Source organism: Hylobates moloch, unplaced genomic scaffold, assembly GCF_009828535.3.
Source record: "Hylobates moloch isolate HMO894 unplaced genomic scaffold, HMol_V3 SCAFFOLD_23, whole genome shotgun sequence".
NCBI classification, from domain to species: domain Eukaryota; kingdom Metazoa; phylum Chordata; class Mammalia; order Primates; family Hylobatidae; genus Hylobates; species Hylobates moloch.
Genome location: NW_026652298.1, coordinates 11,261,604 through 11,282,891, shown reverse-complemented (window position 1 = coordinate 11,282,891; position 21,288 = coordinate 11,261,604). Strand labels below are relative to the sequence as shown.

The following is a 21,288-nucleotide window of genomic DNA, read 5'->3' as shown; positions in this document are numbered from 1 at the left end:
GTTAGTGGAGAAAGTTAGCTATTCCTGCTGCTGCAACTGCTGCTGACCCTTGAACAACATGGGCCTGAAATGTGCAGGGCCAATTCTTGTGGATTTTCCTCCACTTCCGTCACCTTTAAGACAGCAAGATCAACTCCTCCTCTTCCTTCTCCTCCTCAGCCCACTTAGCATGAAGATAACAAGGCTGAAGGCCTTTATGATGATCCACTTCTACTTAATGAACTGTAAATATATTTTCTTTTCTTCATGATTTTCTTAATAACATTTTCTTTTCCGTAGCTTGCTTTGTTATAAGAATACGGTGCATATAACGTAACATATGTGTTAATCAACTGTTTACATTATTGGTAAACCCTCTCTACAGTAGTCTATTATGAGTTAAGGTTTTGGAAAGCCAAAAGTTATACGTGAATTTTTGCCTACTCAGAGGTCAGCGCTCCTAAGTCTCAAGTCCTTGAGGATCAACTATAGTTAGGTTTAGTTTTCATGATGTCCTTCCTAGACATTCTGATTCTCTTCACTCCTAGCAAGAACCTTTCATGATCTTAGTAGCTTAACTATGGAAACTGAGGATTTAAGTCTCTGATTACCATGCCTTTCTGAGGCTGTGTCTATTGCACTTACCCATTAACCATCCAAATTAGGCAACAGAGTATCAAGGGACTCCCCAGTGGTTCATTTGAGTTTGAAACATATGCTTCCTTTTCTTCATTATGTAACAGCAGCTACACTAGCTGAATCTCCTCCAAATGATCAGTGCAAATTATTCCTGCAAGGATGGTTTGTCCTTCCCTTGCCTGCTGGCTTCTTGAGATGAGGAGCCCTAAGAGACCTGTTGGCAGCCACATAGTTTAAAGTAAAATGGGATTCTCATCATATCCCCCAGTGGCAGCATTCATCCCCTGGGAATCAGAACTTTTACCACAAAGCCTAAAGTTGTAAGAATGGGAAGCACAAATTCCACAAGTGGACCACTGTGAGTGATAGTAAGATACAATGACAGAAAACAAAAAAGATTAGTTAAGAAACATGGTGGATAGACTGTAAAGATCCAGTACACATGATATGAAACAAATATAACATGAATACTTCATGTGGGATGGGAAATAAGCAAAGTGAAATATGGAAGGTTAAAAGCAGAAAATAATATGGTAGAAATAAAACCAAATGTATACAATCACAATAAATATAAATGGACTAAAGCCAATAATCAGATCACAGAGATGCTTAGATTGGCTGTTATAATCCAATTGTGTAAAAGAGACATATCTAAAACATAATGGCACAGAAGATTAAAAGTTAAGGGATGAGAAAAATTCATTACAACAATTCTCATCAAAAGAAAGCTATTGTGTTTATATTTATCAAACAAATTAGTTTTTAAAGTAAAACACATTTTGATGGATAAAAAGGGTCTTAGAAAAGCATTTAACAGGAAGATGTATATTTTTGAATATATATATACTGAACAGCATAGACTAAAAATATATAAAGAAATTCAGAGGTGGTGGCAGCCTATCTAAAGTGCTACATCTTCCATGAGTTTTGCATTTTCACAAGGCTTACTACCTCACATCCACACACAAAGATTAGATTTAAGAGAGTGGTTGGCCAGGCGTGGTGGCTCACACCTGTAATCCTAGCACTCTGGGAGGCCAAGGCAGGCGGATCATGAAGTCAGGAGATTAAGACCATCCTGGCCAACATGGTGAAACCCCATCTGTACTAAAAATACAAAAATTAGCTGAGCATGGTGATGTGTGCCTGTAATCCCAGCTACTCAAGAGGCTGAGGCAAGAGAATCATGAGCCAGGGAGTCAGAGGTTGCAGTGAGCCAAGATCGCACCACTGCACTCCAGCCTGGCAACAGAGTGAGACTCCATCTCAAAAAAAAAAAAAAAAAAAAAAAGAGAGACAGAGAGAGAGTAGTTGTTGGATTGATGTAATCCTAACTATTCAGAAGCAAGGTTAATTTATAAATACATTCTGGGAAGTGATTAAATAGATCCTTTTTCATCTCATTAAGTTTGTTTGCCAAGTACAGCTGTGTTTATGAAGTTGAGTTTTTGCTTACTGATGCTAGGAAGTAAATTTAGTAAATGAATTGTGGAATTGAGCTGAAATTTCATAAAGAAATATAAAACCTGAGCAATTGTCAAAGATTCATGCCCCGTGGTAGACTTTCCAGGTAAGTTTCTCATAAAACTAAAATAAGTTTTGAGAACTTCAGATTGGCTGACAGCTCTATAACTAAGCCAAATTCTGGAAATAGAACTTTTTAAATGTTTTGTCTTTTTGGGAGTGTGGGGGTTACTTATTTATTTATTCATTTATTTTGCGTGGCTGAAACATTTTTCTTCAAAATAAATCTCAGCGGCATGACTTACACAATCACAATCTCAATTTTAAAAGTCCCTCCCATGGACTCAAATTCTAAGAGAACTACACACCTCTGGTTTTCAATATTTATTTACCAAGTCAGACAATCTCTTCTCTCTCACATGCGGGTTCTTCCCTTCCCCTTCTTTAGATCTCTGTGATTTTCTCACACATTCTTGCTTGTGCTTTCTAAAATAAAAATAAAAATGAATAGATTTATCAGGGATTAAGTCGGGCAGGATTTTGTAGCTGGTACTACTGTGACAGGATAAGGGGGTAGAGAGAGAGAGGAGAGGGAGGGAGAGATGAAGAGAGAGAGACAGAGAACATGAGCACTGAGGCTTTTTGCAGGGGAATAGATCTTGAGAGGGGGTAGTGATAGATACGCTCTTGATGGCCTTGCTAAAGGGGAGATTTGGCTGCTAAATTTGACCTTGCTCCCAAGTAATTGATGAGACGTAACATTATCATCAGAATGATGGTAATGAGCTATAGATGCAGACTCTCTGCCTGTGGAGATTGCAGACAAAATAGACTTTAAGGCAAAACGTATTATTCAGGCTAAAAAGACTCATTACATGAATTCCTGTTAGGAAAGCTTTGGTGGGGTTATTTGATTATAGTGGGCTAAGTTCTTGCACATCTGAAAAGCAGGAAAATTCAATGGGGAAAAAAAAGGTGTATTAAACTACACTTGGTGATGATGTCTGTGCCTCAAGTTTCCTTGCTCTTGTTATCATAAACAGCTGATTTTCACTAGTCCCTCAAAATCAGGTTCAATATCAAGTTCATTACTAGGCTCTGTCTTATTACACTTTTGGTGCTGCATCTCTTGACACTTGAAAATGCCAACTATTCTTCTCGTTGTGAATTTAGAATAAATTAACTTCTTTATTTCTGCTTTCTTTACATTCTTTCTTGAGGATTTTCCTTTGAAGAAGATGCTTGTAGGCCGGGCGCAGTGGCTCACGCCTGTAATCCCAGCACTTTGGGAGGCCGAGGCGGGTGGATCACGAGGTCAGGAGATCGAGACCATCCTGGCTAACACGGTGAAACCCCGTCTCTACTAAAAATATAAAAAATTAGCCGAGCATGGTGGTGGGCGCCTGTAGTCCCAGCTACTCGGGAGGGTGAGGCAGAAGAATGGCGTGAACTCAGGAGGCGGAGGTTGCAGTGAGCCGAGATTGCCCCACTGCACTCTAGCCTGGGTGACAGAGTGAGACTCCGTCTCAAAAAAGAAAAAGAAAAAGATGTTTGTCTTTTTATCCACAGTGATCTCACTAGACATTTTTAAGTTAAGGCATCTAGTTTCTGATCTATAGTTTGTCTTCTTAAATGAGAGTTCAGTCATGCATGTTTGACAAGCTCTATCTCTGGAATTTTGGTTCACCTTGGCAAATGTTCTCACTGAATCTGGAAGCAATTTCTCATTGTTTCTTTCTCTCTTGCTCTCCCTTTCATGTTCCCTCTTACTCTCTCTTTCTCTGTTTGGCAGCAGCCTTTCTACTGGTGTCTACGTTTTATTGATTTATGGTAATAGATGACCAGCCCCTTCTATCATTTACAGGTTGACCCCCTTCTTTGAGGTTTTTCTAACACTGACACAAAAGATATAAGCACAGATAACCTTGTACATTCAAAGGCTGATTCCACTGAGTTAAAATTCTATAACGTGCAAGTGCTGAAACTTGACACTAATGGAAATTTAAACTAACGGCTCAGTGCTTAAAAATTCACACCGTGAATGTTTGCCACAAATCTAGGTTTGTGAACCTGGGTTGGTGATGTCTCTATTTTAGACCAGTGGCCTTCAAACTCTGCTGTGCATCAGAATGCTTCAGCATGCTAGAAACCGAAGAAAACCCATCCCTAGAAACTGATACAGGGATTCTAGGGGCAAGGTCTTGGAGGGTCTATAGTTTGAAAAGCTCTGCAGCTGATTCTAATGCAGATCATACTTCAATCTCCATGAAAGGGGTTGAGAAAGAGAAAAGCAGCTCCTGACACCCAGCTGGACCTTGGTGTTGATAGATGCTGGCCTGGCACTGACAGGTAGGCCTTGGTGAACTAGACAATTTCATAGAACAAGGCCATCAGACAAGGCCATTCTGACCACGATGAATCAAGACAAAAACAAGACCACTTATAACCACATCTGAACTCAGACAAAAACAAGAACAATGCCCAAAGCACAAAACACCAAACATCTCCTTCTCCCATCTAACATGAGTGACTGCCACTACTTTACCAATGATAGATCTATTTTTGTTCTATTCTGGCGTGCCTATAGATTTACTGAAATGCATAATCATAGAGTTATTCATGCTTCCTCACAGCATCCAATCCAGAGCAAAGCCCTACTTCCTGAATCCTCCCCAAAATCACTGAACCCAAGCCCAAATCCTATACTGTCTTTTCTAACACTCTCTCACTGAGATGCCCCTATAATTTCTGTGGTTGCTTTCTCCCTCACTGCAACAAGTAATTCATCCAACTAGTTTAGCTACAGGCGTGCTCCTGATGGCCATTGGCTGGAAGACATTGACAAGGCTCACCAGGTAGACCAGCGCTTTCCATGCTCCCTCTGTGCCCAAGATGTGCTGACCATTCATGGCTACCAAGCCATTCAGGGGCCTTATAGTATCCCCAGGCAATTTCTGAGCCCTGCCATCGAAATGTATGTGTACTTACTATATCCATCATGATCCACACAGGACAGTACACACCATGGGGGTAACTGAGGAGGAGAATTCGATGAATTTGCAAAGGCATGTCAATAAAGGATGATGAAGCACCAGGGACTAGCAACAGCAGGGAACTGTTACCACTGCCAGGCCTGAGGGGGCAAAAGCAAGGAGAGGTTACCAGAGACTAGTGGGGACCCATGAAGAGGGCTACTCAATAGGAGCCATGGCCTTATACACACTTGGGGCCCCACCGCTGGAGACTGAGGCAGTGATTCTCGGGGCACAGCCTTGGGGGTCTGCATTTTAAAAAGGTCTGTGAGTGATTCTAATGCAGATCACACTTCAACCACCATGAAAGGGGCAGGAAAGGGACCTCCCTATGGCATGGCTAGAAGAGGAACACAGCCACTGTGGCCAGAAGAGTGGGGCTGGAGACAAACACCTGACTTCTCTCTCCTGCGTCCCTTGATCTCCTGCCCAGCATCTCTGCAGACGACAACCGAAGCCAGAGGCTGCAGTACATCCCATTTTATTTTGCCTCAGTATCCATTTTGAATCTAGATTTAACTTTCTCATACTGAAGGCAGGGCTTGGACACAGTTCTCCACCTCCTGTTTCTCCATGTGGTTGATCCGGATACCTCTCTTACACTGCCACCTCTTGGTGATCTCCTTCTTATGGCACAGCTAGATACGACCCATTTGACTTGCTCCACTGGCCCCCACACCCTACACAAACTATGTAGATATGCCGCAGTGACGACTTCTCAGTCACTGTGTGACTCTTCCACGGAACTCATGCCTGCTTGCTCTAAATCCACCAATTAGAACCTGCTAGGGTAACGCCCTGGACCCCAAGAAAAGTTTCAACCTGTAAGTTCCTCTTTGTCTCCCTCCGCCTGTCTCTCCTGCTTCCCACTCACTGGTTGAACACTCTTGTTCCTAATGGCTCCCCACTTCCTGTTGGCCCTGAGAAGTGTGCTGCCCTCTTCTCTCTGAGAACTGTAAATAACAAAAAATACTTCTGATATTTCATGCATTTTGTTGTGCTGCCTCCTCTGCGTCTCACCTGACCGACACACGAGAACACAATGTCTTTCCGGGTCAGGGCTCTCCTACGGAGTGGCCATCTTGGTAAGAACAAACTGGACACAGACCAGACAAGAGCCACAAGGGCGTCTGCCAGAATAAACACATTTCCTGTGAGAAGAACACCTGGTCAGGGGCCAGGCGCTTAGGAATCACGCTGACTGCCAGGATAAAGTATCCCGTGAAAGGCACACTGTAAACGTCCACAACCACCTCCTCTGAAGACCTGTCAGGACAGGGACCGAGTTCCTAGTCACTCTCCTAAGAGGGATCCTAGAATCATATTGGAGGGACTACAACAGAGGGCAAGAAGGCCCATTACACAGTCCATCTGGTCACCCTCGGAAGATACAGCGCAGAGTAGAAACAGAACGGAGAGCCAGGATAGGCTGTGCACTTACAAAGAGTCTACTTTGTTTAATCATAAGCCTGCTTATGCCACCTGTATTGTAGATATGTAATGTTATCAAATATTATGTCAATCAACAAGTACAAAAACAGAGTCCTTGTTTCTATGAAAACTAAGTTGGATGCTTTAAAAAAACTTAATAACAACAACAATAATAATGGTAAACCAATGTTTGTGCTAATTTCTTGTAACAGTACTTGCCAAGTACTGTTCTAAATGGCTTTAAAAAACACAAATGTGTTCTCCTACTGTTCTGGGGGCCAAAACTCCAAAATGGGTGTTATTGGACTAAAGTTAAGGTGTCAGCAGGGCTGCGTTCTTACAGGGGGCTGCCGGATAGCATCTGTTGCTTCCGTTTTCCAACTTCTAGAGGCAGCCCAGATTCCGTGGTTCAGGCCCCCCTCCAGCAATCACATTACTCCAACCTCTGCTTCCACCATCACACCCCCCTCTCTGACCCTGGCACTCCCACTTCCCTTGTAATTACACCTGAATAATCCATTTTAATCTCCTGTCTCAAAATCAGAGATAATTGCATCAGCAAAGTCTCTTTGCCAATAAGGTAATATATTTACAGGTTCCAGGGATTCAGATGTATATTTCCCAAAAATGAAGACTCCTATATAACCAGAATATAATCATCAAAAGGAGAAAATTCACACTGGTACATTACTACTATCTAATCCTCAGGCCCCATTCCAACTTTAAACGTTGTGCCAATATTGTTCTTTATCCTAAAAATCCAGTTACGAATCATAGATTGTAATTAGCTGCCGTGTCTCTTTAACCTTCTTCGATTTCTATTGACTTTCATGACCTTGACAGTTCTGAAGACTACAGGCCAGTTAGTTCATAGACTGTTCCTCAATTTGAATTTGTCCAGTGTTTCCTCATTCTTTTATTCAGGAAGATCATACAAGTGAAGTGAGGCTGTGTTCCTTTCAACGAAGCTAATCAGGTACCACGCCATTTTTATTTGTCTCCCTCCTGATGATACTCACTTGGATCACTTGATTAAGGTGGAACCAGAAAGACTTTTCCTGTAAAGCTATTTTTTCCTTCATACTTAATAAATAATTTGTGAGGAGGTATTTTGAAACTATGTACATACTCTGTTCCTCATCAAACTTTCAATGCATTCTTTATTATCTCTGTAAGGATTTTATTCATGGGTTATAATCTACTAATAGATTCTATTACGTATATTATATTATAATTTAATATAATTTAAATATTTATATTATTATATAATTGTAATGTAATATGTAACTATTTATATTATAATTAATCATTACATTAATTATTTTGATGCTTAAATCAAAATCCTTTATCCTACTGACAATCAGGATATCCTTAAATAGGATGAAAGATTTTGATTTAAGCATCAAAATAATTAATATAACTATTAATTATAAAGTTACATATTATATTATAGTTGTATTATATAATAATGTAAATAAATTATATTAAATTATAATTTATATATAATAGAATCTATTAATAGATTGTAACCTATTAATAAAATCCTTAAGGGGGATCCTACTGACAATCCTTTATCAGTAGCATTTCCCTTAAGCTAGCTTTGACACATTCCCATTATTCTCTGAGTACTTCCATGCTTTTGGCACAAGATGTTCCAGGTTCATCTTGTGCTTTCCCTGCCCCAGCCCTGGAATCAGCAAGTCCTCCAAGGAGTGTCCTGGCTCCTTTTAGCTGGGAATAGTATTAGAAGCCAAGACCTGGGTTCTAGGTATACTCATCACTATGGGTGCTTACAGCCAATGAAGCTAAGAAATGTATATTAGGTATATACTTGCTTCAGTTGCTATTTATATTGAAAATTGTGAGTCACATTGATAACTCCAATTCCAAACCAATACCACAAAGTTCATTCTAGTTTTCTCCCTTTCCATATTGGGTATAGGGGAGGGATTATTTTGCCTGCTACATTTATGAACTCATTTAACCCCTATAACATCGTCATGATTTAAATTAAGAAAAAATTGTTGTCCCCTCCAAACACTATAGTGTGTATTTCAAATGGATCAGGAGGAAAAAAAGTTCTTTGTATTCTACTGCAATATATAAGTTTGGGATTATTTTAAAATTTTAATAAGTTTATGTCTACAAAAACCTTTTTTGGATCGATAGACTATAAGATACAATGGTGTTCATAGTATTCCTGGTCATCTGAATGAGATAAAGGCATTAACCATTTTCCAAATTGTGGGGAAGGAGAGAGAAGGAGAAAGAAAGGGAGAGACAAGATTTTAATCTCAGAATGGTAGGAGCTGAGAAAGGTGATTTATGTTGGCTTATCTTTAAGGATCTGGTCTCATGATTCAGAGCTGCAATCTTCAGCTTGCCACTTTGTTCATCTTCCTGTGGTCACTTGACAGCCATCCAGGCCTGAGGTCCACTCAGAAACTAGAGGATCCTGATTAGCTAATCAGCCATCTCAGTTGGAAGACAGTTCATCAATATGGCACAATCTATTACTCTAAAACTAACAGTTGAATGAACTTCTTGAGGCTTCTGAAGACAGCCCCCTCAGAGAGAGAAAAACAGAAGAGAACTGTGATAACTCACTGGGATTTCAGAGATCTCTGGTCCAAGTTTCTTACTTTACAGACAAAGAAACTGAAGCATAAAATGGTGAGGGATTTGGACAAGGCTTCACAGTGGTTAAGTGTCAGGACTTGGAAAACACTCACGTTCCCACGTACATCTTCAACGGCATGCCAGAATTAACTTGGGTGCTCATGACTCTGTTGCATGTAGCAACAGCCTTTATCAAGTTTGCACTGGAAGTCCACTTTATCCCAAAGGATTAGGGGTGGGAGTTGTTTGATTTCTTAACAAAATCAGTGAAAGTGGGGAAATCATAAAGGTGGTGTATAAATACCTTAAACATTTTTTTTGACAGACGGTTTTTCTTTGGGACTTGATCTGCTGATTAGTTTTGGGCTTTCTTGCATAAGCCTCAGTCATGATGCACCTTCTCTAATTTTTACTCTCTGTTTTCTAAAGAGGAGTTAGAACTTAAAGATATTTGTCGAACAATTTGAGCGCAGAACCATTCTGCATTTTAATTTTTTTCCCTTTCACTCTTTTAGAATTGTCTCATCCATGTTTTCTTAGATGTGTGACTTAACTTCTCTGTGCCTCAGCTGCCCTTTCTGCAAAATTAGTTACTCCAGGTTCATCTTGTATTTTCTTCGCTTCAGCCCAGAAATCAGCCATTTCTCCAAAGAGTCTTGGTTCCTTTTAGTGGAGGATGAAATTAGAAACCAAGATCTGGGTCCTTGATATGCTTATCACTATTGGATTGTTGCTGTTCCTAGGTCTTCATAACAGCCAGAGCTAAGGAATGTATGTTACGTATCTACTTATTTCTATGTCTGTTTGTATGTATTAAAAATATGAATCACACTGATATCTCTGATTCCAAACCAACACCACAAAGTCTGTTCTAGTTTTCCCCCTTTCTATCATTGTAACTCCCTTCTTCTCCAGCTTGCATCATCCTTAATAGATTTACTTATTTGATTAATATTCCTGTATATAACCAATCAATTTCCACTACCATTCTCTTGCTATGTGGACTCTGTCACCCCATGCTAAGCCACCTATCTGCATGGACAACCTCCAAACTCTAAGTGGGCTCTGACACCTTTGCTGGGCCACCTGCACACCAGGACGCCCACTTTATCCTGCTCAGGCTCTGACTTGCCATGCCACACTGGCCTGCCCTGTGTGGACATTCTCCTTACTCTGTTTGGGCTTTAACTCCCAGGCTGGGCCAATTCCATGCTTGTGACCATGCATCACCTTGCCTAGGCTCTGATACCCAATGTCAAGCAGCTCTGCTCTTCCTTACACAAGGCTCAGTACACACAGCTCTCATGTCCACTCTGTCTTTGTAGCTTCCTCTTTCTTTTGGATTAGATGCCAATCTTGCTCTTCATCATCTAAAAAACCTCAGGAATGAATTGTCCAGGAAGACAAAAAGATGAGGAGAAGAAGACCTCCTTTTTGTTTTTAATACCTTCTCTGACAATGAAGATAGTCAGTAGGGTAAAGAAACAGAAGGGAATATTTGAATTCAGCAGGACATTTTGGTGCCTCACATCTTGACCTGTAGTATGTAGGGAAACTTATTTCCAGATTTATTGATTCCCCAAAGGGTATTGTCACCAAAAGACACTATCTCTTCACTCAGAGCACTCTCAGTATTCAAATATTCAACTGCCATAATTGCCAAGATCACTAATTGATAGATACTGTCCTTTATTTATTTTTCACTTCATTCTCACATTAGCATGAAGGACTTACCTACTCATGATATTTAGCTCTTTATATATCTTTGATAGACTCTTGAAGGGCTGACACACAAGGGTATGCTATAATCAGTGTGGGCCTAGAAGTTAGATGCATTCAAATCATTCTAATTTATCAGCTCTGTGAATTTGAGCAAGTTATTCACCTTTGCATGTTTTGATTTCTTTAACTTTAAAATAGGTGGCAATATCTATCCTTTGTTATAAGAAAAAAAATGTATATATATATGCAATGTAGTAAAGCACCCTCTAAACGTTCATTCCTATCACTTCTACCTCCTTGGAAAAGCCCCATGTGTGATTGTGTGTGTGTGTGCATGCGTGCAACTGTCTGGCTCTCTCTTCATTCTTTTTTCTTTGAGAGCTGCGGCCATGTAAAAAACTTCAGGCATGTAAAATTAATCAATAATACCAGTTCTGAGAACCATAAAGTTAGCCTAATTTCTCATTGAACTTTAAATAAATGTATCACCTGCTTTTCTCAGAAGTCTTTGACTCAATGAGCACTACCTGGATTTCCCTGAAAATCTTTATTCTTGACAGTTTCAGGACTGTCCTCAGGCCTTTAGCAGCATCCCAATGGTATTCTTATTATTGCCGATACAGGGGAAGGCAGAAACATCATTCTGTAAATCTGCCTCTTTCTGTACTCAATTTACCAAGAGTACATCCTGCCACCTGCTTGTGTGAAAGTCCTCCAGTGTCCTAGCTTGCCTGCCTCACTCTGTCTCTCAACTACTTAGTATCAAGCCGTGGGGATTCCCTGTTCCTTCCGTGTTTCAAAAACCATTCTTAAAGAAGTCAAACCTGGCTGGGCGCGGTGGCTCACGCCTGTAATCCCAGCACTTTGGGAGGCTGAGGCAGGTGGATCACGAGGTCAGGAGATCGAGACCATCCTTGCTAACACGGTGAAACCCTGTCTTTACTGAAGATACAAAAAATTAGCCGGGCGTGGTGGCGGGCACCTGTAGTCCCAGCTACTCGGGAGGCTGAGGCAGGAGAATGGCGTGAACCCAGGAGGCGGAGTTTGCAGTGAGCCAAGATCGCGCCCCCCCCCCCCCCCCCGGGGGCAAAAGGGGGAGCCCCCCTAAAAAAAAAAAAAAAAAAAAAAAAAAAGAAGTCAAACCGGAAAACCTGGGAAGAGTTTATTGGTCCAGCCTGCCCCAGTGAGTTGGAGAAATCTATTTTTGTTGCCATATAAAAATATTCTATGATCTCCTGCATTACATCCTTGTCTTTGAACCACTTTTGTTGAAACAATACTTTTTCTTTGGTTATTTTGTTATAATTTTGTAATATAAAACCCTTCCTCTGATTACATTGGAGCCTTGTGCCAAGTGAAATACAGTGTCTCTCTCATGTGATGAGATGGAAATTATCCTTGCCCCCATGACACCAGAGTAAAATGGGAAACTGCACTTGTGTAATCATCAGAGTACAGCCCATATAAGAGGAGTATAGAATTGTTCCCTTTTTAGGGGGTTTAATTAAAATCATTACTTAAAAATAAGCATCATGACAACATCACGATTGGGCTATTTTCAAATCATGGAACACCTTTGAGAATTCAGGGTTCCATTAGAAAAGTGCCTCTTGGTTTATACATGTATGTTTGCTGGATTCAAAAATTTAAAGGAATCTATTAATCTTCTGGTGATGGCTGCACTGATCATTTTATAGTTGTCTAAAAATGAGAGGCATATCAAAATAATTTAATATTTTATAATATTTTAGAGGGTCATTATAAGATGTTCGCTTTTACTCAGTAAGGATTAAATAACCAAGTCTATGTTTTTTCATTGCTGATTTTTACGATTAAAGCAAGTACATATAAGCTGAGCTGATTGCAATATAAAGAATTATTCTCTTGGGTCCTGCTTGTATTCATTCTCTTACTATATTTAAAGAACCCATTCATCAATGACTCTGCAGCAGCACCAGGATGGACTTAGCATGTGCATATTATCATTTCATATCCCATTGCAGTTTTCCAAAATAATGCGTGTGCATGTGGGTATGTAGGTACCCACCCACACTCACAAACACATATATACACATGCAGTCACTTATAATGGCATCCAAACATATTTACCCATAATTACATCCTAGGCATTCTATCAGACACAGATATTTTTTCATTCATTTATGGAACCTGCAAAGAAGCCATGCTAATGTTTGGAGTCTTAAAGCAAACTGTAATCTTCTAAACAGTGAGGTGAACCTCAGAGGCAGTAGTCTTTTGATATGCAGCATAAGTGAAATGCTGCATAATATAAAATGATGGTGCTATTAATCCTACGGCACTGGTGGTGCCCAGCCCCCCCCCCCACTATTGATACCAACACCATTGTCTCTGGCTTTAAACTTCATCAGTATGCAAACAGAGTGTCACTATGATGGGTGGTAACTTGGTTGGATGCACTTTCTACATTTCTGGCAAATGAGTATAATTATTTTCAGAGCTGCGGGCAACTCATGCATGTTTTATCCCCCATCTGGACCGGCACGGTACACAATAGTGATAAAAGATGATTTTCCCTCTTGGATGTTCACAGGCCATCATCGACACAGTCCTGATGAAATGGCCATGTATCCCCTAGCAGTTCTATATCTGCCACAGCTTGACAACAAAATTATTTCCCCGTAGTACTAAAACACTTCAAATATTCAAGCCCTCTGTGCATATATTTGTGTTTTGAAGCATTCAGCGTTAACATAATGTGGTAATTTATAAACTGACAAATTAACTATGCAGAAATCACAGAGAGGCCTTATGAGGTCTGCAAAGCAGCAGAAAAGAAAGCAGAAGCTTTTTGCGCTCTGTAATAATAATAATCCTATCAACTGTCGCAGATTGCCTGGCCTCCCATTGTTAGAGCCGCTCACCCTGAAGCTTGCTTACTGTAGGTGATTCCGCCTGAGATGCCTCACTCACCTCAATGCCAGCCAGGAGGCTCAGCTCAGGACTTCCCAGTGCCACCCCTCTCCAGGTCTGGGGCTAATGGGGAAAAGGGCCCCAATGAAACACACAAGTTGCCCATATCGGTCACTGAGAAGCAAACATGGACGTGTGGAATGGAATTTGGAAACGGGACATGCGCCTTCCAGACAGGAATTGCATGTAGGACTGGTAAAATCAAAAACAGCAAAACTCAGATTATGCATGTGGAAGCCAGATCCGCCTTCTTTGTTTCGTGGTTATAAAATCATGTGAATGATTAAAATCCATCATCTCACTGCCTGCTGTAGCAAATGCTGGCGCTCCTTACAGACCCACTATTGATCCTCAGACAGACGGTTGAAAGGAGGCAGCATTCGTCAAAGGATGAAAAAGAGCGCATTTTCACTTTTATTGTATTAGCTTAATTCTCTTTCAGATGAATTAAAGACTAATTTTGCTAGACCAAGGGGAGAGTCTGTGCATCTTCTGCTGCCCCCATCTGTTTAACATGTAGATTCTTAGAGGGCAGAATTAATTTTTAGAGGCAAGAAAGTATTTACAAATTCCTTGTAAAAATACAGTACATTCCTTCATGACATGCCAAGCCAGCCACGCTTCCTTCCTCCCCCACTGCACCCTGTTCTCCACTCCCCTCCCCCAGTCACCCCACCCACTCCCACAAGCATGCTCACCCTTACAGACTCACACATGCATGCTAAACACCACACACACACACACACACACACACACACACACCGTCCTTTAAATGGTATGTACCATGCTATGAGGCCTACCAAACATCAGACACTCTTTATCAGCAGTTGTGCCAGGGTCTCCATGGCAACAGTATAATAGATTTGCCCTTATTCAATCCCAGAGGCCACATTGAAGAGCAATGCAAAATTTGCTGGGGCCTGAATTCCTTTCAAGCCATGGCTCATGTGTCAGGAAACAAGTCAATGCACAGACAGCACTGCACATAAAGATGGAAAGGAACCTTTTCTCTCCACCGCTGTTTGCTCACAGTGACATTCAGAAGCCCAGACCCTTCTAGATCTCATTTCTCTCTCGTTTTCTAGTTATTAATTCACTTCTTTGGGTGGAGAGGCGAGTGGGGGAGGGGAGCGTCATGCTTTGCAATAATAAACCGCCAATGAAAGTGCAAAGCAAGCTGCATGAAAACAAAGTGTGCATCCCAGCCTCCAAGGTTATATAGGATTCAATATGGCTGAAGCCCACCACAGCTGCAGACTGCATTCTGGGGTTTGATGCCCCTCAGTGCCAGCAGAGTTGAGCAGCTCAGCCAACCTCCTCGACCCAAACTGGAGTGCTACTCTGTGATACTCAAAGAAACCATCCCCAGGGAAGGAGAGGCAGAGGAATGGACACATGCCCTCGTCCTAAAGCCAATCTCGGCAGGCAGGAGGAATTCCCGGGAGCTCACACCTGAAGTACACTGTGGCTAAAACAAGCACAGCTTAAAAGTTAAACAATCATTTGTTTCAGGTTTATTTTAATCATTAGCTTTGGGACTTCCAAGATGATTACTTTGTGGGTTAATTATTTTCTGTGCTGTGGCTTTCCAGACCTAATTGCTCAACTTCATTATTGTACATAGTGATCCATAGCCCATTCCTAAAATTACCTGTCCAAATATTTTCCCTTTTGAGTATCACTGAGAATTTGCTATTTTTCTCTCTGAGTTGGAACTTTGCATAAATAACTTGGTTGGAGACGCTTGTGTGATTTTGAAGATTAAACCAGGGTTATCACTGGGCAGGTGACAGAACTCAGTTGGTAATATTATTAGGATTTGAAAGAAGATTTTTTCAGGGCTTTGCCCACCTGAAGCCTAATTAACTTCAAGTCAGTGGTTCTCAAACTTTAATGTGCATAAAAATCACCTGGAATGTTGTTAAAACACAATTTCTCAAACACCATTCCCAGAGATTCTGATTCAGTAGGTCAGGCTCCGGAACTTGCTTTGCTCACAAACTCACCAGTGATGTCAATGTGGCCAGTCCAAGAATCACACTTGCAGAACCACTGCTTTTGGCCAATCTCCATGAGTGAAAGTTCTCAACCTCTGACTGCAAGTTTATTTTGACCGTTTACCATAACTTCAACTTCAATGCTCGTCTCGAAGGGCATGACTTGTCATCCTAATATAATTAACACCTCTTCCAGCAGATCAGACCCACAATATGCTCCAGCCTCTGGAGGACACAGAGAGAATGGAAGCCTTGGAGAAGAAAAGAGAAAAGTGTCAGAGAACCACGATATCCCCTCAGGACAAGCACTGTGCCTGCCATAGAACGGGGCCTGCTCAGTGTTTTCTGGGTGAGTAAATATGATAGAATTTCAAGACTTCCATACTTCAGAAAGGAGATCTTAAGTCTAGAAGAGAGATATGCCATGTTTTATTTATATTGAAATATAGTCAAATATCTTCTGTTTGACTTTATAAAATATAAAATGGCATCTGAATTTTTGTGGGGGCAGGGGAGTAAATAATACTTTAAATTCCTAGGAAGCTGGAGCCATAGGGTGAGTCACTGTAGAAAGCAAAATCCCTTTATAATTAAAAACATAACTCTCTAACTTATCTAATTTTGCAAGTTTGGGATTTCTTCAAGTGGAAGACACTGCATTTTCATTCTAAGAATCACCAGCTTTGCTTTTTACTGAACAAAATGAAAGTATGGATTTGGGCCTGATGTTTAAAACCTGAAATCTTGAAATCAGAATCTGCTTCTTTTTGTTTCTTGCTCCTGAATATTTGACCCTCAAATATGGGTCATTTTAACAGGTAATCAGTCTCAACAACCACAAAACATTGAGCCGATATCACAGAACACTAACTTAGGATGGCTCTGCTGACTTTGACCAGAATGTGGTCACCTGTACTAAGTAAGCCAAACTCTAGAGAGTGACTACTGGGGGACCGTGGGAGGAGTGTAACACTGAAGCCCTGTGACCTGCTTAGTGAATTACCTCATCTAAGGTAAATTTGTAATCAGGTAACTAACTGGCAGTGTTTTTCACCACCCTTACAGCCTGTCTTCACTTCTGAGGTTTTTCTTGCCAGAATAGGACAAAGGACACCAGGTGGGCAGCCTCCCAGGTGGGACCACACTGAGTCCTCTGCGACCTTCCAACTGGAAAGGCACAGGGGAGACAAGAGCAGAGCTGATTTATCTTCCCCTGTCTTGCCCCTTGCTTCAGCCCTCAGGTAACAACTGGTGAAAAAGAAAAGTCCTTTATAAATCTAAATACACAGTATTGTAGAATTTTTAAATAGACCTTTGAGAGGATGGTGCTTGATGCTTCCTTCTGCCAGAGAAGGGCTGGAAGGCCCAGATAAGTGGATCCCAAGATCATGCAGCTAGTCTGCGGCAGAGATGAAAAGTGAGTGTGTACTTAGACTCAGACTCAGACGGAAGGGACCATGTGCTGCCCTAACCTGTTTTGCCTCCAGGAAGAACAGCCTGTCCTACTGCTGGGCTGTGAGATGTCCCCATCCCAGGCTCACCACCCTGCCACAGGCTACCTAAAGGGGAAAGTGAATGCAGAGCACTATCAACAACTTTCAATTCAACAAGTATTTATTGAGCACCAGCTATGTGCCTGGCACTACACTGTGCTCTGACAGCCCTAGAGTGAGTCAGACATGGCATTTTATGACAAGGTAGTTACAACCAGGGAAGTCTACTTTTCATCACTTTACAATTGCTGTCTCCTTTGTAATGCTTTGCAAACTGGGGTTTGCCCCAGTTTGTCTGGAGCCACAGATGAAACTGGTTCTTTCTTCTGGAAGTTTCCATTTTCCCTGATTATAATTACTCTATTTTCTTGCTTTTATGACATAGATTTTTTTTTTTCATATTGTAAGTTTTGGATCTCTGAGATGGAGTCCTCCTAAACTCAAAATATGCATTAAATTGGTGATTGTTCTTTTTTTTTCTGATACAGGTTGAGCTGCATCTTAGAATGAAATCCTACAATTGAGGTGGCTAAAGGAATTAAAAATGGTATCTGTCATGTTAAATTTCAGACTGCTGCACAATATATCAGTTTTAGGTACTTTTTAAAAGATGAACAAGTACAAGACTTCAAAGAAGTCTCTCCCTTGTGAAGGGTCCCTTCCGGCTTCACTTTAGAGTCTCTGCACTTTTAGTTCATCTCATTCGGGTGTTTCAAGGGAACAGAGAAGCCCTGGTTTAGATGATGCAGGGTTTTCTGATGCCAAAGTGAGAATGATAAAATGTCTCAAGGAAGACACGATGCTATGCATTCCAGGCAGAATCTGGACTTGAAAACAATGAAACACAAATGCTTTTAAATGAACTGATTCACTTTTATTTTGTAAACATCCTAGAAGAATTCCATTTGACTGAACTGTTTGAACCACTGCAGAGCTCTGGGTCCTTCTAATCCCCAAGGAAAGTCGATCTATCGCGTCCTGCTACACTGTATTTCTCCACTTTGCCCCTTTTCTCAATTCTTTGTGATCAGCATAAAGTTTGAACCGTGCCTCTTCTCGCCATCCTGCCTGGCCACCTGTCCAGCCCTGCGGTCAGCTGTACTGACCAGCAGACGATGCCTCTCTTGCCAGTGGAGCCGATGCTCTGCGACCATTGTTCCTGGGGCCACACTGCCGTCCCCATCGTTGCCCCTTCAGAAGACTCGTCAGCAGCTGTGAGAGGCTTCCCATCCTCGCCCATATAAAAGGAAGGCCTGAAAACACTTCTCGGAGCATCAGTTCATAGGTCACCGCAACCGCCGAACAATATGCGATTATTCAACGGGCTCCAATTCATTTTCCTCTGCTCCTCCCCCACCGTTACCCTTGAGAGAAAACTAATTTGCAGAAAAATAGCCCCTGCCAGCCAACTTCTTCTCCTAAATGTATGCTGACCCCGAACTCTTGTCTCAGTGGGTCCTTATTCTCATAGTCAATGCACAAGAGTTCTGAAAAGCAGTCTTCTCCTTTAAAAACCTGCCCCACCCCCCAGCATCTCAGTCTGGGAGATGCTTTCTTTTTCTGCTATTCTTTGCTTCTCTTTTTAACATGTGTGCTGAAATTGGCACTTTCTCTGTTCAGTTCACTCCTTTTCTAGTATTAATGCAGCAATGGAGAAATGTGCGCAATTTCTCCAGTCTCTGCGCTCGGCGAGCCCATGGGTGATGGATGAAATGTAACATGCTCTACCTTACATATTACTATTTAAGGGAAGCGCCCGGGCCGGCTGGTGATGCATGGTGCTCTCCACAGCGCCCCGCGCAAGCAGGGAGCCCAGGCTGCCTGCACAGTTGTCTGAGTAAATAATGGGGCTAATAGCATTTGGTGCAAATGAGACTCTTATAGAAGGCATCGGGCTTGTTCATCTCGTTATGATTTTTCTTTGTCGAGAAGCCTTCTCTCTCTGTCCTCACCAGAGCTTCCCCAGTGTGGCCTGCCTTGGTTATCTGGGGAGGAGGGAAGGTCTCAGGGAGTTCAAGATTTTGTAACTAATATTGAACGCCAGGGAGAATGGATGCCAAGGTCAGGTTAAGAATAAAGAAAATTGATTTGGAGGTCAGGGTCACAATGTGAAAGGCCTTCAATGCTGCCAAAATATTTTCATTATCGCTGTTTTTGTTATGGAAAAGATGAGGCCCAGTGTAAGAAGGCTAAGAGGTGGAGGGAGGAAGCCTCAGAATGAACCAGGGGAATCAGAATCCTAGCTGTGATTTATTGGGCTTGTGTTTCCCTAGTTTCTTTGCCTGGCGTTTGCCTCCCCCTGTAAAAGTATGCGGATGTCTGGATGGGCTAACATTGATAATGAAACCCTTTCCCACAGAACCTGGTGGGTCTGGGCTTGGACTGAGCTGAACTAACTCTCTCTGCCTGCCTCTCTTCTCTCTCTCTTTCTCTCTCTCCCTCTGTCTCTCTTTCCTCTCTCTTCTCCCTGTCTCCCTCTCTCTCTCCTAGCCTCTCTTTCTTCTCTCTCTTTCTCTCTGTCTACTTCTCTCCCCCACCTCTCTCCTCTCTCTCTTTCTCTCTACCTCTCTCTTCTCTCTCTCTTTTTATCTCTCTCCCTCTTCTTTCTCCCTATCTCCTTCTCTCTCTATCCCTCCTCTTCTGTCTCCCTCCTTCTCTCTCTCCTCTCTCCCTGTCTCTTGCTTCTCTCTCTCCTCGCTGCCTCTCTGTCCTATCCCTCTCTTCTCTCTCCCTATCTTTCTCCTACCTTCTCTCTCTCTTCTCTCTCTCTTTCTCTCTCTATTCTCTCTCTCCTTTCTCCCTCTCTTCTTGTCTCCCTCTCTCTCCTCTTTCCCTTTCTCCCATCCTCTCTCTCTCCTTTTCTCTACCCGTCTCCCTCTCTCTCAGTCTCTCTTCCTCTCTCTCTCTCTCTACCTCTCTCCCCCAATCTCTCTCCACCCTCTCTCTCCTCTCTCCCCCTCTCTCTACCTCTCTCTCTCTGCAAAGAAGCTGGAGACAAGTTCTTCCACTTCTATTTGCAGTAGTGAGCTATTTCATGCATCACTGTGAGTCTCCTTTTCACCCATTCCTACAACGTATCTACAACACAGGGCTGTATATTTTAACAAAATCCTGTTATTATTGGAGCTCTGACCTGATTTTGTTTCTATATTCTGAAGCAGAAAAGACTCCAGTGGCATGAAATTAGCAACACATTCTGCTAGTGTGTTAATTGTGTGAGAGTTTTTGGCAGGAGAGACTCCTAACACAACACAGAATTTATTTTTTATTTAAATTTGGTAGCAATTTCATATTGTGTTTAAGGAGAGGCACCACGGCTTAAACCACTAGGGATTTACTGTACATTCAGGAAAAGGAAAAAAAAATCAGCCTAATGCAGTGGTGCAGAAGGAATTATGTAATTTTTTTACTTAGCAGGGAGACTGCTAGCGTTGATTTCTAATTCATGATGAGAAATTGTCATTCCCAGGCAGTGATCTGGGACGTCCTTGGGCCCCAGTTCAGTAACCAAATGCAGTTTCATCAGGCAAGTAGCAGATTCCCTCTTTGATAAAAGCAAACAAACATGAAAAGCAGAAAGTCAAAATCTCCCAGGCCAGAGGAGTTGTTTTTCTCTAGTGTATCGTCCTTCTGAATCTCCCAAAGACCAAAGGTGATCTAGTTTGGATGTGTAGATAGACAAACATGGACAATGAAGGTCTCATGTTAAAATTTGACCCCCAGTCTTGGAGGTGGGGCTTGGTGGGGGGTGTTTGGGTCAGGGGGCAGATCTTTCAGGAATGGCTGGGGCCATGCCCTTGGTGATGAGTGAGTCCTTGCTCATTAGTTCACATGAGAGCTGGTTGCCTGACACCTTCTGCTCTCTCTCTTGCTCTCACTCTTGCCATATAACACGCCTGCTCCTCCTTCACCTTCCATCCTGAGTGGAAGCTTCCTGCAGCCTCACCAGAAGCAGATGCT

At 41.9% G+C, this 21,288-nt stretch overlaps 1 long non-coding RNA gene across 1 annotated transcript; it reads left to right on the top strand.

The window, feature by feature from the left end:
• The first annotated feature begins 15,856 nt into the window (after nucleotides 1–15,856).
• LOC116462407 (uncharacterized) lies at nucleotides 15,857–18,769 on the top strand. The gene is made up of 2 exons (XR_004246341.2): nucleotides 15,857–16,184; nucleotides 17,817–18,769. It is a non-coding gene; the product is annotated as an uncharacterized LOC116462407 (long non-coding RNA).
• The last annotated feature ends 2,519 nt before the right edge of the window (nucleotides 18,770–21,288 follow it).